Below are 14280 nucleotides of genomic sequence, written 5' to 3'. Positions count from 1 at the left end.
ATGTATATTTGTTTACAAACTGTAATGAGTGCCACCACCATATAATACAGAGAACCTACTGATGAATATGCAATGAGAGTAAACTTAATTTTGGCTTGGGTGGGGTGTCAAAAAAGACCTGTGTAAGTAAGTGGCTTTTAAGCTGAGACCTGAGTTACTTGGGGTGTTAGGTGAGGTATGGGTGGGAGGTGGGTTGTAAGTAAGAGGAATAGCACAGGCAAATGCCTTGGTGTAGAAAAGAACTTGACTTATTGGAGGTGCTAAACTAAAGCCATAGCAATCAGAGTAACTCATGGAGTGGGACAAGGTAAGGTAGAGAGGAGAATGGCACAGGTCAAACGTTTATGAAGGTCAGTGTCATATCTAAGGAAACAGGTTATTACAGGTTAATAAAGTCCTAAGAACCCAAAGATAAGTGATCAATATTAGATTAGAATCCAGATATGTCGAACTATATGCCCCATCTATTCAAGTAGCTCTTTCTAGTACACATGCTGTCTCTGAACTAAGAGGTAGTTGGGAACACACACACACACACACACACACACACACACACACACCCCTAAACTGGGAATACCAGTTCAGGAGCAGATCCCTGCAGTTTGGCTGCATATGTTTTGGGATAAAGATGACCTGGCAGTGCCTGGCCCATGTTCCCTCAGTGCTAAAGTTCAGACCAACAGCTGTGTGTCTCAGTAAGGAGCTGGACCATGCAAGTCAAAACTGGGCTGGAAGCACTTAACACCTGAACTCCTGGGCTGCTGGCAAGTCAAATGATAAAGGAATGAACAGAGTCATTGTACCTCATTCTTGGCCTTTAAATCATCTGAGAGCCTTCATCATTTTTGTCGAGTTATTTTAATTGCTCTCATTTGCAGAAGCAAATTAGGTGTAGCATTTTTTCAGGATGCTGTTCAGATTGATGCCAGGGAGGAACCAAATGAGAAAAAAGAGAGAGAGAGAGAGAGAGAGAAAATCTGTTTCTAAACAAAAGCCCAACCAATCTCTGTGAAGGAAATTGATTTGTAAACCTTGTCAAGGTAGTTTCAAAGGCAAATCTATTTGGGGAATCGTGGGGTTTATAATCAAGGTCAGAAGAAATAGTTCAATTAGTACATGTGTCACACCAATAAAAGATTTTTTTGCATTAGAACTCTCAAAGAGGATGACCTTACCACTGTGTAGTCTCCATGAACTCAGAATCAGAGAGGATTGTTTCTTATAATAATGATATTGAAAGTTTGTTAGATTAAACCTTATCTAACGCATGCTGAATAAAATGGTGATTGGGGAAGTAATTTTGAGAATGCAGGCAACTCACACACTTCTCTCAGGTTTTCTGGATAATTTATTTCTGTTTTCTCCTCACCAATTTGGGTTGTTCTGATTAATTTACTGCTTAATGACCTGACTACAGGAAGGTGAACAGGGAAAGGAAGATTTGATCCAATTCAACACATTTTTAATGAATGCATATTTAGACCAACTACAGAACAAAGCACTGGAGATATATTCTATAGCAGGGGTAAGGAAGAGACAGACACTATCTGAGAGCCCAGAATGTACGATTGAGCTATAAACTTGCTCAGACCCTCAATGCCATTCTCAAGGACTCACACAGGCATATGAGGTATCCCTTGGGAGCACATATGATGGATTCCCAAAGCAGTTTCAATTGCTAAGTATTTTGTGCTGTCGTCTAGGGACCATTAACATAATTCCAAAATTTCAACACTTGAAAAGACAATCTAGGTTCTTATTGATCTGGAAGCTCAGTAAAATCACAGTCCTTTGTGTCTAGGTTTTGAAACTATTTTCTACGTTTCGTGTATATTTTACAAACTATTTTCTTAAACTACTTGCAAGCCATTATTTGTATGAGTCTTGTCTCTGAGGATTCCTCTGCATTGTCAGCAATGATGTTTTTTCAGAATTTGGTACCAGGACCTCCTACATCACAGCCATTTGGCAAGCTTGTTAGAATGTATGTTCTAAGACTTCCCCCAAACCCACTGAATCACAGTACTTGAGGAAGAGACCTAGGCACCTGCATTTTACTCATCTGAACATGCTGATGTGCCTACAAGTTTGAGGACAACTTGTCTAGAGTTAAAACATTACACAAATGCTGAACTTGAGTAATATTGCTTATTATCTTCATGAAACTTTAAAAAAAGACTTTAAGCAAAGCTTCTTAGGAAATTACAATGCAATTATGAAAGGTGTGTAAAAAGCTGACGCTAAATACATCAGGGAGGAAAGAATTATGTTGCCAAAACTCCTGGCAAAACCCAATAGTTCTCTAAGGTCTTAGAAATAATATTGGTTTCTGAAGATAAATGAGTTTATGAAATAAGAAATGTTGTCACTCCATTATGATGTGCAAGTAGGTCAGGTTTGGGTTGAGGAGCAGCTCCTTTCCCTATACATGTCATTTTTACTCTATTTTTTCCCAAGGCCTTTGGATTGGATGGCTGTCTTTATAAGGTTAGATAGTAAAAGTAAGAAAAAATCTACTGGATTCCCTAGAGCAATATATCCAATAAAAATTTGTGCAAAGATGGAAATACCATCCATCCTCATTATTTATGGATTCAAAATTTGCAAATTTGCCCAGTCGCTAAAATTTATTTGTCAAATTTATTTCTCCAAAGTCAGTACTCACAGGGGTTTTATGATCATTCATGGATGAATTTGAGTGAAAAATGTGAGATACCAAATATATACATTCCCAGCTGAGATTGAACAAGGCCTCATTCTGTCTTCTTGTTTTCAGCTCTTATACTCTATCTGTTTTTAGGTCTCTTTAGTGCCATGTTGTTCATATTTTTACACTTGTTTTTGGTGATTTCACTGTTTAAATAGTGCTCAAGTGTAGTGCTGAAGTGCTGTCTAATGTTTTTAAGCACAAGAAAGCTGTGTTGTACCTTATGGAGAAAATAAGTGGATTAAATCAGATTCATCCAGGCATGAGTTATAGGGCTGTTGGCCATGAGTTCAATGTCAATGAATCAACAATATAAATATCAAATAAGGTGTTTTAAACAGAAAGACATAACACAAGGTTATATAATGAATGCTTGATGAAAATGTTATGACCATAGGCTCACAGGAACCTAACTCAGTATTTCTGCTAGGAGGGAATGTTCAGTATTCACTAATGCAGTGCTCATGGTGACTTTATAAAACATAACTATCATGAATAATGAGAATCGACTGTATTCCATTCTGAGGAAGCTAGCCACTCATGACTATTGAGCACTTAAAATGTAGCTAGCACAAGGTAAATTTTTTATTTACATTTTAGTAAAATTTAAGCAAATTGAAATAAAATACAGTTGTGCAATTACAGTAGCCACATGTGGCTAGTGGTTATTTTATTGTGTAATGCAGCTGTAGACTCTGAAAGCCCTGGTTCTCATGAGGTGGATATATTAGTTCAGTGTTGTTGAATAACTAACTACCATGTGTTGATGAAGAGTGAAACTCTAAAATATTTGAAAAGATTTATTCTAAGCCAAATATCAGTGACCATGGTCCATGACTCAGCCCTCAGGAGGTCCTGAGAACATGTGCCCAAGGTGTTGGTGTGTAACTTGGTTTTATATATCTTAGGGAGACATGAAACATCAATCAATCAAATACATTTGAGAAAGACATTGGTTTGGTCCAGAAAGGCAGGATAACTCAAAGTGAGGTGCTGGGCGGGGTGAGGGCTTCCAGGCTAAAGGTAAATTTAAGCTTTTTCTGGTTGACAATTGGTTGAATCTCTCTAAAGAGCTGCTTTCAAACAGAAAGGAATGTCTAGGTTAAGATAAGAGGCTGTGGAGACCAAAATTTAATCATGCAGGCAAAGCTTTTAGCTAGCAGGCTTCAGGGAGAATAGGTTGCAAAATGTTTCTTATCAGACTTAAAGTCTGTGTTGATGTTAATGCTGAAGAGGTATAATGAGGCACGTTCAACCTCCACTTTCCATCATGGCCTGAAACAGATTCTTAGGTTAAGTTTTAAGAGGCCTGGCTGAGGAAGAAGTCCATTCAGAGGGCTGGGGGGCCTTAGAATTTTATTTTTGGTATACACATGTGTTTAGTGGCTTAAAATAACACAGATTTATTTTCTCAGTCTCTATGGATCAGGAGTCTGGGCCTGGATTAGCTGAGTCCTCTGCTTTAGGGTCTCAGACTGCAAGCCAGGTGTTAGCCAGAGCTGTAGCCTTATCTCAAGACTCAACTGGGAAAGGATCCACTTCCAGCCTTATGTGGAGGTTTGCTGAATTCAGTTCCTTGTGGTTATAGTGAAACCGCCTTTGCAAACATGATAACTAAGAAATTATGACAGTAAAAGATACCAGACCTAACCAACTTCATCTTGCTTTTAACCTCTAAACTGTCCTTGTCCATTCCTGGATGTAAGCCGAACTAGGCTTGGGAAGGAATTTAGTTTATAGTTTAAACAATAGCCCTTCCCAAAAGCTAAACTGCTAATTGTAAAATTAATGAAAGGCCACCAGCCACCAAGTTAGAATGAGAGGAACTGGAATTCTAAATATTACCAGCCATTATTCCGGAGGTCATAAAATACAAAACTTTGCCAATTATTCTTAAAGGTAACATCACTGTTGTGAACCTAAAGTGGGCCTTTTGAGATGCCTTTTCAAATTTTTGCATTTCTAACAACTGGATGGCCTCACCTGGACCTGCCAACCAGTTCTGTGGCCCCCACCCAGGAATTGACTCAGCATAAAAGAACAGCTTCAACTCCCTATGATTTCATCCCAGAGCCAACCAATCAGCACTCCCAATTCACTGGCCCCCTACCCACCAGATTATCCTTGAAAACTCTGATCCCTGAATTTTCTGATTTGAGTAATAACAAAACTCCTGTCTCCTGCACAGCCAGCTCTGCATAAATTATTCTTTCTCTATTGCAATTTCCCTATCTTGATAAATCAGCTCTGTCTAGGCAGCGGGCAAGGTGAACCCATTGGGCATTTACAGTAGGACTGAGGGGCCTTTATTTTATTGTATTTTATTTTGGCTAACTATTGGCTGGAAACTGCCTTCCTAAGTTCCTTTCCTAAGTTTTTTGCCATGTGAACCTACCCAACATTGCCACTTGCTACATCATAGCCATCAAGGAAAAAAATCAGTTCCCAAGAAGGGTATGTTATCCAAAAGATCACCAGGATGGCTGAATAGTAGAAGTGTTACTGGGAGTGGGGGGAGGTCCTTGCTCCCAGAGCTCCCAAGATGGTGGTGGGCCACTTCCAAGATGGCCGTGGGCTCCTTCCAAGATGGTGGCAAGCCTTGTGTTCTCTGACCTGGGGTTCTTGGCCTCACAGATTCCAAGGAATGGAATCTTGGGCCATGTGGTGAGTGTTATAGCTCTATTAGAAGCCGTGGGTCATGGAAGAGAATGGTGGAACCCAGTGACTAGTGTTCAGCTCGATTAGGATGAACCTGGGCACTTAGCAGTTCAGGAACAATGGCAAGCCTTTAGCCCGATCAGGAATGGCAACGGGTGCCTTGCTGGATCAGGAGCACAGCAGACACCCTGCCGCATCCAGAGGGATGGAAGTCAGTGGCAGGTCTGCGACGGCGGCAGACAGCAGTGGTGGAAGGTGAGCAAAAGATCAGCTCAAGTTGTAACAAACACGGACCAGAAGAGAGTGCAGTTGCAAGATTTAATAGAGTGAAACAGAGCTCCCATACAAAGGGAGGGGACCCAAAGAGGGCAGCCATTCTGGCTCGAATATCTGGGTTTATATCCTGATCAGTGTCCCTCCCACTGTGCTCTCAGGCAATAGATGATTGGCTATTTTTTTACCTACTGTTTTTGCCTAATTAGCTTTTTAGTGAGCTCTCTTTACTACCTGACTTGTTGGGTGTGAGCTAAGTTGCAAGCTCTGTGTTTAAAGGTGGATGCGGTCACCTTCTCAGCTAGGCTTAGGGATTCTTAGTTGGCCTAGGAAATCCAGTTAATCCTGTCTCTCAGAAGGGAGAGTTTCATCTGTGATACCAGTTTACAAACCTGGAAGAGACAGACTCTGGAGTTTACCAGAGATTGACGTTATTATGCCTTACAGGGTCTGTATTACATAATAGAGTCATACGTATTTAGCAGGTTTGAGGAAAAGTTATATGTATCTATGAGGGGGATTGAACACGTGCACAACGGTAAACATACATGTAAAGTACATCCCATGTTCACATTGGACAGGGTTTTAGCATTATGATGAGACAGAATTTGGTTCTTTACATCAAAAGGTAAACTCTAGGATACACAGAAAGTTTGTGCAGTCTCTGCTGCAACTGACTTGTGGTCTACAGTTGCTTATCAGGAAATAGTGTTTGTAAGGCCAGTCCTCCTTCTAATCAGAGTTTAGTGACCTGGGTTGTAAACCAGAGTTAGAAGGGTCTGATAGCTCCATTGTTAGGGAGTTTGGCAACAGCGTCATTCTCTTGTAGCTCTAGGAATTTAGGAAGTTGCTATTCATGCCAATGAAGCCCTAAACCCTCTATCTGTAGGTAACTGTTGATTCTGTAACCTTAGGGTCTATCCTAGTTGATAAAGGGGTGTGTATTTTGGTCTCTCAGATCACAAGCATTATAATCTTACATAAAATCATCATGGAATTTACATTTCATCACCTTCTCAGCATTTTGTTGCTTAGAAGCAAGTCACAGGCCTGTACACACTTCTGGAGAGGAGATTACATGGGGTGTGATTACCAGGAGGTAGGTATCATGGGGCTTTCTGAGAGACTGTCCTCCCCAGATATCCCCATGATCTTCTCTTGGGCAAGTCTTTCTACCTCATTGTGCCCGAGTTTCTGAATGTGTAAAACAAGGATAATACATATTTTATAGGATTATCATGAAACCACCTCCAGAGGGTTGACAAGAATTGCATACTAGGTTTTGGACAGAAATATAGTTATAATTAAGCATTAATCAGGCTGCACTCTGGCCTTATCCCTTGTTGCTAAAGGTCACTTAGCACTAGATTCTGAACATTTGCATACCCATCGTTCCTATAGATAGGATTTTTGACATTGGGGTCATAAAACTATTTAAGAGTTGATGTACATCACCATTGTTTCTATACACGGAATCTCTCACACTAGAAAGGATTTTGCTTAAGGATCCCTTAAGATGTTTTGCAGATCTCTTATTCCAGCAACTAATTTGAAGATCTTTCACAGAGGAACAGGATCAGCATGAGAATATAGCTTCTTCATCTCCAGGTTCCATTACTTCACCCTGTACTCTTTGACCAATCAATAATCTCCATGTTTTGGCCCATTCTAAACCTTAAAAACCCTAAGTCTAAATTCCTTAGAGAGATAGACTTAAAGTTTTCTCCCATCTCCTTGTTAGGTGACTCTACAATTAAATCTTTCTCTGCTGCAACCTGGTGTCTTGGCGTATTGAATTGCTGTGTGCACTGTGCAATTAAACAATTATGGTTACAACCATATGAATTAAATGACCTAAATCAGGGATTAAATGGCATTGCCTGGTCTATGACAGAATACGAATAATTGTTATACTACCAGTACTATTATTTAACATAACAATGATCTTCATTCCAACCTAGTGGTTGCAAATGGAACAATCTTCATTTTACCACAGAGAAACTGAAGCCCCTACTAGTCTTATACTTTTCTGACCCTGTGGTTTCAGGGAACACGAGGCAACTCTCAGTTTTATTGGTTCGGTTGGGCCCATAAAGATTAGGATTTCACACAGCAAATGAGGCAGCATAACATAACACATTTATTTTAACACTATAGTCTCCAATGAAACAGGACTTTAAGGTCATCCCAAACTAGTTTTACTTTATTATATATATGTATGTGTGTGTGTGTGTGTGTGTGTATGCACATACATACATATATATGATTTATCATATATATTATAGTTATATAGAGAAAACACACACATATATCATCAAATATGTATACATATTTAGTGAGATATAATTTACATACTATAAAAGCATCTAAAGTGTACAATTCAATGACTTTTAGTATATTCATTCAATTGTTGTAGGACTTTCTCCTTCGTTCAGCTAAAAATGGCGTCCTTGTCACACAACCATGAAATATTAGGCTTGCAGATACTCTGAAGGGTGAAAAAAATGGAATTTGTTGGGCAAAAAGGAAAAAAAAACGGAAACAGGGACTCTCAGCAGAGCAAGAGTTACTAGTATAGGCTTCCTGCTTCACAGATTGAATCCCAGGTACCAACCAGGAAGAGGAGGAGCTAGACCCCTCCCCCCACCGAGAATGATGTGGACTTCTGTGGCTCCCCCACAGTGTGCACTCCTCCTACCATGCATGTCGGTTGAAGTTTCTCTGGGGACCCCTTCCCACCTGGCTATCTCATTCTCTCCTGTAAAGAAGTGCATCTAACTGCCATTAGAATAAGGATAAGGATAAGGATGAAGACTGATCCTTAACTGTTTCCTACTGACAGGGTCCCTGGCAAAAAGAACCATCGCCAGAGGCTCCAGTTGCATGACCATTTGGAGTTTGACGGCCTGAAGGCAAGAAAAGACAAACTGGTTTATTAGAAAACGTTAAAATGAAACAAGGGGAGGGGTGAGGAGAGTTGAAAAATCCTGAGACCTTTTACTGATTTTCACAGAGAGAGGGAGGCCAAAAATCCGACTGGTAAAAAACTTTAACCTGTTTGTTTAGTAACTTTTTAAAACTAATTCTATAAAGTCTGTATTTGCTGTTGTGTGTGGCCATAAAGTCTCTGCTCAGTTAGCTTAGTGGTCTGCTAATGCTTGGACAAACATTTCCTTAATGCCTGAAACTAGTATATCTCTTGCTTTTTGCTGTGGAGTTGTGTGTGTGTGTGTGTGTGTGTGTGTGTGTGTGTGTGTGTGTGTGCATGCCTTCAGTACTCAGGCAGTTTACAACTCTGCCTAAGCCTTTACTTTCTATTTGCAGAGTCTCATGTCTTTCCAAGCTAAAATCTCAGGGCCTTCTCAGGTCTTTTCTGAGGTTGTACACAACTCTGGGCATGTGCATAGCCCTGTACATATATGTAGCCATCTAGATCCTCAGGATTACATTGACATTTTAAAAAACCCCTATGAACATCTCATTCCCCAGCTTTTCCTTTTAAATTATTTTAAGTAGCCTATTATTTTCCCTATATGTTATCTACTGCCTCAGGCAGCTGCAATGTTAAACATTTGCTGCTAATTGTTTTTGAAAAACATACCCAAGGAAAACAGTGTTTGCATTTGATGTTTTCCAAGTCAGGCAAAGACAATCCTTGCAAGTGAGTTCTTCTAGGGAACCACCAGACAGGTCAAATAATGGCAATTTTGGGGGAGGATGCTTTGAAGCAGTTCTGTTCCAATTCTATTATGCCTTCTCTAGTGGCTGCCAGGGTGCTGATTTTAACATAACTGGGAGTTGTTGTTTTGCAAGATTATCATGAATCTTGGGAAAGGGCTAAGAGTAGGACAAGTTGAAATATGACAAAGGTTGCTTCTGTCAAGATATTCAGCCATTTTCCTCAATAAACGTCCTTTAAATTGCTTTAAGACTTTAGTTAATGCATGTGGTTACAAAAGAAGTTAATTTTGCCAGAATTTTCATTACTTTTATAAAGGAGATTATTTCTGGAAGTTTTTACCCTGCCTTTCTTCTCACATGTCCCCTTTTACTTTTAGTCAACAAAAGCACTGCTTTATTTAGATTTAATGTAAATTCTACACTTCTCCAAATATCCATAGAAAAGCATTCTTTGCTTAGCAAGGGTTTGCAGCTCTTGATTTCTCTCTTGTTTGAAAAAGAAATAGATTAAGTTTTTGTGTTTCAAATTTGAGTGGATTGTGATTTCCATTAGCTGGTATTACTAAAACTGTCACACCACTACCACCACTAATTGTGTTATGATTATTGATTTCCTGCCAATTAAATGAACTTATTGATTGAGTATAGAGCCTGGATTCAACTTTCTGAAGCAACAAGATGGATTTTTTTTTTTTCTGGTAAAATGTATCATTAGAGGTAGGAGGTCCAAATTATATTAATCTAATGATGATAATAATGATAATAATAAAGAAGTTCCACTTGTCTGCGAGCGGCCCACCATGGAGAGTCAATACCTACAGAGACATTCTGACAAGTAGAATACATTCTTGTATCAAGAGCAAACCTAGATTAAGTTAGGGGTCAGTGAACATTAGGAAGGGTTGTGCAGCAGAAATCAAAGTATAATCTAAATCCCTGAACAGCTCTTAGGATTCAGCTTTAATGCAGTCCTGCCAAACTATTTAAATAGAACTCCATCATGTTACCATTTTTGTAAAATAAAAATGGTCAAATATTGGCAATTGTATATGGTTTAAATTCATATATTTAGACCAACCCTAAATCTAGAAAACACTCCTCAACAAATAAAAATAAACAGGGGTGGTATGGGTGAAGATTTTGATCAAATATTTTTGGCAAGTACTTGTAAATATAGTTTCCACATTAGCATATTAAAGTCCCTGAGAAGTTATGAAATAAATTAATTAACCCATATATCCCAATGTCTTTGATTTTGGAACTACTTTTCCCCCCACAGAAAACCTTAAGGACACTTTGGGAAATACTGCTTTACGGAATTCACATATGTCAACAAGAACAGCTGTAGGTGACATAATGTCATTTAGGAATAATAGAGTGTTTATATATTGAAAAATATAGCCTTGGGGTCTCCAGTTGTTTCAACACAGCATCTGCAGACGTATTTCCCAAGATAATCAGAGGAGCTCTGCTTGGATTATAAATAAGTTATCTTCATGAGCAAGATATCTTGAGAAACATAAAATCCACTCTCATAAATGTAAGACGACAGCCTGAGAGCAATAAATCCTCCCACTTTTCAGCTGAAATATCCTTTAATTATCATCCACACATATTCTCAAGTGACAAGAGCACATGAGTAGGTGTGACAGTTTTCTTTCCTCATATTTACTGTATTTACTTCCTGAGTTACTGCCCAAGTTACTGATATTATTTGCATATGACCTGGTACAGTGAAATGTTAATCAAAAAGCACTGAACAAAATGGAAACCTTGAAAAACTTGAAAGTTTGTGCATAAAGCCCTTGGAAAAAGGGGAAGAAACTGAAATGTGATATTATTAGAAGAACAGCCACCACTTTGCAGAGAATGGACTAAGAGTTCCTCACTGTACCCCCGGGAGAAACAAGATTTTGTTTTCAGCAGGGTTCTTTCACAATATTTGAACACATTAGTGAGCTATTGCTAGACTTGATTTTACTCATCTGTAAGATAAGGAGGAACATATTAAACTCTTCCAGGTGCTCCCACTGAACTTTTTCCTGGCCTCATACATTTTACTCTCTCTATTATAAGATGTATTTGTATGCTTATCCCTCTCTCTAGGACTTAAGTTTTAAAAAAGTGATAACCAACTTTGATTCATCTTTGTTTTCCACTTAGCAATTCATGGTGGTTAAGGGTACAGTTCTGGAATTAGACTGCCTGAGATAGTTTTGATTCTATCCTACACTGGGTGTGTGACCTTGGGTTTATTGATTAACTTCTTCTTACTTCAATTCCCTCATACATCATATTGGGATTATAATCATACCTACAATGTGATTGTTCAATCCATGCATGTACTTAAGACAGTGAGTGACACATGTTCAACTATCAATAAATGCTAACTCTTTCATACTTTTAGTAGATACTCAGGCACTATTTATTGATTCAATAAATGAGTGGGTGATAAGAGGCTGATATTCCTTCTTTATCATGTTTTTTTTGTTTTGTTCTCCCCTGCTCCTTCTGAATATCACAAATAATATTGTTTCATCCTAGCAGTCTCAAAAAGACATCTTGGGACATCAGCATATCTTCTTATACTCAAACTTGCTTTTGCATTTTTTATTTTATTTTCCACGCCTGGAGAATGGGACTTTTTTCACATTTTGCTATACATAAGATCTTTGCTGAAGAGTACAACTATATACTTATAACCTTGAATTATATTTCTGCTAAATTTGGAGAAGGAATTTCTCTGAATAAATGAAGTTTATGTTTCCACTAATTATCTGTGTAGCATGCTAGCTGGTAGACTCTCAACTTTCAGACCAAGAGCATTTAGGAGAGAAAGTGAGTTCTCTCAAGGTATTTGCTCTCACTGACTTCATCCTAGTCCAGCCTTCTGTAGATTTCCTGTGACATTTTAGCTTCTATAATTCTCTATTTTTATGGAAGGCTCACAATGGATTGGAGATATAACCCAAGATTTGCTCTAGAACTGTGTTGTCAATATGGCAGCCACCAACCCCATGTTGTTACTGAGCAACTGAAGCATGGCACATGCAAAATGACATGAAAGCCAAGTGCTGAGATACACACCAGTTTTTGAAGACTTGGTATACCCCCCAAAAGTAAAATTGTTATTAACAATTTTTTTAATTGACCACATGTTGAAATGATAATATTTTGAATATATTGGGTAAAAAAAATATATTATTAAAATTAATTTCAACTGTAGTATACTTTTTTATATGTGGCCACTAGAAAATTTAAACCACATAGGTGGTTCAAATTTGTGGTTTGTTTCAAATTTTTATTAGAGAACAATGAAAATATGCTTAGTACATAATCTAGATCTAGAACAGTCTCTGGAACAAGTCCTGTCTTCAATTCTTTATATGTGTTTAGTCATTGAATAAAGAAGTTCAGTGAGGAATTATTATTGTTATTTGAGATTTAATAACACTGTGAAAATCTGGAGGTGAAAAAACTTTATCGAACGCAAGTAGAACATTAAATTTTAGTTTTTTTCTGACTCTGAATTCAAGTTCTCTTTGTGGCACTAGACTATATTCTAGTGGCAAACTGACCCAATATTAACATCAAAACCAGCCTGGGCAACATGGTAAAACCCCATCTCTACTAAAAATACATAAATTAGCTGGGCATGGTGGTGGGTGCCTGTAGTGCCAGTTACTCAGGAGGCTGAGGCAGGAGAATCACTTGAACCCAGGAGGTGGAGGTTGCAGTGAGCCAAGATAGTACCACTGCACTCCAGCCTGGGTGACACAGGGAGACTCCACTCCATCTGAAAAAAAAAAAAAAATCTTTATGCCAGGCTGGAATCTACAGAAGCAGATGCTGAGGTGGAGTTTGTGGTAGAGGTATTTTTTAGATATCTACATCTGTGGAAGAAAGAGAAAGAAATTGGGATTGAGCAGAGGAAAAAGTCAAACCATGATGTAGGCCTAATGAAGGCCCAACCAGCCCTGCAGAAAGCTCCAGTACAAGTATTGCCTGTCAGAGTAATCTCTCATTGGGCCAAACCAGCCAGGCCTTATACCCATGACTCACTCAGTTACTGGATGTGCACTGCTCTGGGAAGGACTTGAATTGGATAGGGGGGCTCTCTGCAGCTGAGACAGCACTGAAGGAGCCCACAGCTGGAAGCCATCTGCTGACTGTACTCCCTGCAGCTCTACATCCCATAAATCCTTGAAGGAGGATCTGGGTTGTGCATCCCTAAGGGGAAAGGTATTTTACAATTTTTTCTTGTCGTTTTTCTTCATTCCCTTTTTATTCTTCTGAATACTTCAAGGAGAAATGTCTTTTTTTTTCTCCCCACAGGAAAATAGTAGGCTTCAGACTCTGGGACTTTGCAGGCAATGGAATCTAGCTATAATTTAATAATATTATTTATTTAATAGCATTTATTTTTCTACTTGTATTCCATTTATACAAATATGTATTTGTTTTCTATGTATGATTATATAAAATTTCCTTTATAAAAACATACTTATTAAAAGAAGTAATTACAGCCATACTTCGGAGATATTGCAGGCCCAGTTCCGCAACAAACCAAGGCAGCAAATATTGCAATAAAGACAGTCACAAATTTTTTTGGTTTCTCGGTGCATACAAAAGTTATGTTTATACTATATTGTAGTTTATTAAATATGCAGTAGCATTGTCTAAAACTACATATATATTCAATGATCTTGAGGTGAAAAATGAAAGATCAACAACATACACATCAATTTAAAATGCTTAAAAAAAAGCTAATGATCATCTGAACCTTCAATGAGTCATAATCTTTTTGCTGGTGGAGGGTCTTGACTTTATGTTAATGGCTACTGACTGATCAAGGTGGTGGTTGCTGATCAAGGTGGCTGTGGAAATTTCTTAAAATAAGACAATAATTTGCCTCATTGATTGACACTTCATTTAACAAAAGATTTCTGGGTAGCATGCAA

The sequence above is a fragment of the Piliocolobus tephrosceles genome, chromosome 2 (assembly GCF_002776525.5).
Source record: "Piliocolobus tephrosceles isolate RC106 chromosome 2, ASM277652v3, whole genome shotgun sequence".
NCBI classification, from domain to species: Eukaryota; Metazoa; Chordata; class Mammalia; order Primates; family Cercopithecidae; genus Piliocolobus; species Piliocolobus tephrosceles.
The sequence above is the reverse complement of the archived record's forward strand: the minus strand, read 5'-3'. Positions refer to the sequence as shown.